At 34.9% G+C, this 5094-nt stretch overlaps 1 long non-coding RNA gene across 1 annotated transcript; it reads left to right on the top strand.

The window, feature by feature from the left end:
• Positions 1-906: 906 nt before the first annotated feature.
• Positions 907-3718, top strand: LOC108382455 (uncharacterized). Its single transcript, XR_001849687.1, has 3 exons — positions 907-1056; positions 2067-2071; positions 3709-3718. It is a non-coding gene; the product is annotated as an uncharacterized LOC108382455 (long non-coding RNA).
• The last annotated feature ends 1376 nt before the right edge of the window (positions 3719-5094 follow it).

Genomic DNA, 5094 nt, shown 5'->3' with positions numbered 1-5094 from the left:
CGGTTTGTATGGGAGGTTCAACGCCCCCTGCACCTAGCGGTATGAAATATACTTTACATCCGATTCTCATAACTACTATATATGCCCAAAAAATTTCATAAAGAGCGGTACAGCCCTTTAGGAGGAGTTCGACCACAAACACCGTTTAATTTCTATTTATTTTTCTGCCTTTCTTTTGGGGAATTTAGCTCTTTTCTAGCGGGTTTTTATAAAAATCTGGGTTTTTACTCGAAAATATGTAGTTGGCCGCACTAGCTCTATTACACTTCTTAAAATATTGGTTAATTTTGAAGTAAAACGTAAAATTTTTTCTTATTTGTGTTAAAAAAAATTCAAAAAATTTAACAGTTTCCTTAAATAGGGCTCACATTAAGTTTTTACTAGGTATTAAATGAAAAAAATTTTATCACTATGTTGGGCATTAAACAATACCCTTGTCATCGTATTTTTTCCAAATTTCATTTTTAAAATGGCATTTAATTTCTGTCACTTCGTTGTCTAGCCGAAATTCGGTTTAAGAATTTATGAAGTTTCTGTTGAGTGATCATATCATTGTAAAGCAAAACTTTATCTCACACTTTCAAATAACTCTAGATATTGAAACCGTTATGAACAATGTATGTATGTAACAGAGCTGTGTAATTTTTGATTACGATTACATTTTAATTAATTTTCTTAATTATAATCCTTAAATTATATAAGATTACGATTACTTTAATTGTAATCATAAATGTTACCACTACGATTATAATAATTGTAATCTTCAAAATTTAAGGACTAAGATTACTGTAATTGTAATCATGAAATCCATTTCTTAGGGAAAACCACACAGGCCTGTGTTCTTTTTAATTAGCACCCCTATTCTGCAGTGATTTCGTATTCGGAATTTGCTACGAATCATATTTTTGAACTTTCGAAATGCGTAACAATGGCATGCCTAAAAATGAACGAGTAAGTTTTTTTCAGGTTTTTTTATGTAATTTGTACGAAAACACTTCAGTGTCGGAAGCGAGATAAATGATGTAACTCGATGTGTGTTTGCATGAAATATTAGTGGTGTTCTTTTAAACAGATAAATTTACCTTTTCCCATAAATGTAACTATGTACATTAGGGTCGTCTAAAAACAGTAAAGTCGGAATTGTAATGCTCTCACCCCCTATGATTGTTCTGTATCGAGAAAAAGTATACCCCTAGTTTTTTATTTTGAAATCAAAAAATATTTAGAGATCGCTCAAAGCGCTCAAAGTTTTTCATGTATTTTTATATGGGAAAAATAAAATCTTTCAAAGAAATGGTATAGAATTCTAGAAAATTAATATTTTTCGATCGGAAAACTCTGGTTCTCTTCAGGAGGCTTTCAGTAATAATACCCAATTGGTTATTTAACCATTTTTTAATACTAACGATTTTTTAATGGACGCCCCATTGCATTTTTCGGGTTTTTTGTGGGTATTTGGCGGACCTATAAATTATAGTTGCGATGGAAAAATGGTTAAATAAAAAATGGGGTATTATTATTGGGAATTTTCTACAGATAAGCAGAGTTTTCTGGTTGAAAAATATTGATTTTTAACTATTCTATACCATTTCTACGAAAAGTTGTTTTCGTTGCTCTTCTATAAAATTGGCAGTTTTCCAATGCGACGATGGGCGGTTTTGCAAAAACATCGACGATATACTTTTATCCACTGCTTTATATAAATGAACAAAAAAGAGTGTGTGTTGCCCCTCATCGAGAAACTTGGGTCCGGTTTAGTTATTTGCCCAATATTTTTCCGTTGTTGTGTCCAAACACATGGCCCGAATCTAAAAACTTGTACATACACGTGTAGTCAAAGGATTAAAATTGAAATTAACACAAAGGTTTCAAATTTCCGAGCACTACCATTGCACCATTCACTTCTTTGTAAATTTCAATGTGGGCTCTGCGCAAAAATACTGTCGATGGCGTAGCCGGAGTTGTGCACAGAAAGAAAAATTCTACTTGTAAGGGTTATAATTCCTAACCGCGGCCGAAGGCAGAAGCAAGCGTTGCAGGTGGTGGTTTTTTAAATGGCTTGGAAGAAGCTGTTATTGAATTAACTGGATTGAGAGTTATGGCTTTTGGTTCAAAATTTAACCTGAAGCTGACATATGTAGATGCGGCCATGGTTACCATGCCCGGCAGCTTCGCATATCTTTGTGAATTCCTTTCCATAGCGCGCTCTTACTCCGCTGCTATAATTGCTAATGAAATAGAATCCATCGTTTCCTTCAAAATATGTAAAATTATAAAATTTTAGTATAAATAAGCAATTGATCAGTGTTAATTCCTTTCCACTTTGTTTTCCTTCATACAGCTGTCTTCGAAAAACAACTGATAGCTGGCAATGCTGCACAGGTTTCCGCAAGGGTTGCAGCATGTCGATTTTTCGTTTTCGTAACGTAGCTACGAATTACGAATTATGAAAATTCGGGTTCTAGAATAAGGGTGTATGTAATTGGATGTGAAATAACGCGCCTTATAAAATTTTTTAAGCGGATTTGCGCTTCAATGCAACGGACATACCTCTTTTAAGCCTATTTACAAAATCTTTTATCCAGATAAAATATCCCCATACATAAATATTACCACTGATAAAACTTATACATATCTGGCAAACAAAATTACATACGGTAGGCAATAATTTTCGCCTGCGGAGGCGCATCGTTAGCTGATATTTCGGTGTTGTAAAGGGTAATATATCATTGATTAAGGCTAAAAGCTTACATCATTTAAATGAAAGTTGAACAATGCAAACGCCTTTTAAATACAATGATTGTGTACGATTAGAAAATAATAATATTCTGAAAGAATTTTTTATACCCGAGCGCACTTGTGCACAAGGGTATTATAACTTTGTTCACATAACGGTTGTTTGTAACAGGCAAAACGAATCGAGATAGATATAGACAAATGTATACATAAATGATCAGAATGAAAAGAGAAATCGATTAAGCGGAGACTGTCTGTCCGTCCGTCCGTCCGTCCGTCCGTCCGTCTGTGCGCACGATAACTCGAGTAAAAATTGAGATATCTTAACGAAACTTGCTGCGTGGACTTCTTTTGGGCGTAGGACGGATGGTATTGAAAATGGGCGAAATCGAACAATAACCACGCCTACCTCCCATATAACGGTAATTTTCAGAAATACGAAAAGTGCGATATTTTAGCAACTACTAAAGATAATTCACTCAAAATTGATATTTACAATGAGTTTTAGACGAAAAATAAGAATATTAAAACATTTTGAAAAATAGGCGTAGCCACGCCCACTTATGGTCACATGTGTATATCTTGGTAACCGCTTCACCAATTTNTAGCCACGCCCACTTATGGTCACATGTGTATATCTTGGTAACCGCTGCACCAATTTCTTCCAAACTTTGCACGGTTGTTGGTCTTGGTACAGCATACCAAATGGCCGAAAATCGGACAATAACCACGCCTACATCCCATATAACGGTAATTTAAAAAATACGAAATCCTCGATAAATCAGTAAATATTAAAGCTAATTGTTTCAAAATTGATGGTTGTAACAATTCTTAACAAAGAAATATGTTTGTGATAAAATTTTGGAAAATGGGCGTGGCACCGCCCACTTATGATCACATATATGTATCTCGGTAACCGTTCTACCAATTTGTACCAAACTCGGTACGGTTATTGTGCTTGCCACATAAAAGCAAACCGTTTAAAATTGTTGAAATCGGACTAAAATTACTCCCGCTTTTCATATAACGGTAAATTTCAGAAATGCTTGAAATTTCAATATTTCGAAATTTGAGGACGCTAATTTACTTAAAATTTATACACCCCGGCTTATCATGTAGCGGTAGCTTTCGGAAAGGTGGAAAACATATATCTAATACTTGCGCCGGGTATTTAATGTTCGGCTCCGCCCGAACTTAGACTTTCTTACTTGTTTTTTTTTTTTAATTTCATCACTGCCATAAAACTTGAAAAGGAGGACAAGGAGGACATTTCTGCTCAAAAGGAGGACAGAGAAGGACAACATTTTTGAGGAGGGCAATCCTCCTCAAAGGAGGACGTTTAGCCAGCTTAATTATAAGGCAATTCGTACTAGAACACGTTACCACTGAAAGCGATTACCGATTTTTTTCTGGGAGCGGTCGCCCCTCGGCAGGCAAGCAATGGCAAACGTCTCCGAGAGTATTTCTGCCATGAACAGCTTCTCATAAAAATATAATCGCCGCACACTGCGCTCTTTGAACACTCCATGCGATTTAATCGTAGCGCTTTCGACAGAAGAAACATTTTGATATGATACAAAATATTTTTGAAAGCAAAATATACCAAAAAATGTTTTTTTTTGGAGCAAATGCGGTGGTTTTTTCATGTTTTTTTATCCAAGAACACTATTTTCGACCAATTTTATTAATGTCAAGGAGCAATTGTGGCTCAATGCCAATATTTTTCCGTGAAAGGTAATTATATTAGCTTTCAAAACTATTTCGTTTCATATCAAAATGTTGTTTCTGTTGAAAGCACTGCGGTTAATTCGTAAGGAGAGTTTAAAAGGGACACTGTGCGAGAAAATAAAGTTTCTAGGTAGGCCTTTTTTGACATTTAGTTTTCTAAAGGGATCACCTAAGAAGCGAAAACAATTCACTATATCCTAAGTCCTCTCTTTATATTCATTTGTGGTGTGACCTTCTCCCAAGCACAGCATTATTGTAATTGTAATAATTGAAACACGCGTTCTTTTGTGTGAAATTCAATGTTAAAATATATATAGCTTTATTGAGTGTATAGAAGCGTAAGTAAAGGGTACCGACAAGGCGGCGGAGAATGAACGACTGAAAACTAAAAGCATAGCGACGGTGCATTGAAGTTAACTAAATAAGTATGTACATAGAAAGCATTTCATGTATGTAACGGGTGATTTTTTAAGAGCTTGATAACTTTTTTTAAAAAAAAAACGCATAAAATTTGCAAAATCTCATCGGTTCTTTATTTGAAACGTTAGATTGGTCCATGACATTTACTTTTTGAAGATAATTTCATTTAAATGTTGACCGCGGCTGCGTCTTAGGTGGTCCATTCGGAAA

This window comes from Rhagoletis zephyria, unplaced genomic scaffold, assembly GCF_001687245.7.
Source record: "Rhagoletis zephyria isolate East Lansing unplaced genomic scaffold, Rhagoletis_zephyria_1.1 Rzeph_scaffold_27097, whole genome shotgun sequence".
Lineage (NCBI taxonomy): Eukaryota > Metazoa > Arthropoda > Insecta > Diptera > Tephritidae > Rhagoletis > Rhagoletis zephyria.
The sequence above is the reverse complement of the archived record's forward strand: the minus strand, read 5'-3'. Positions and strand labels throughout refer to the sequence as shown.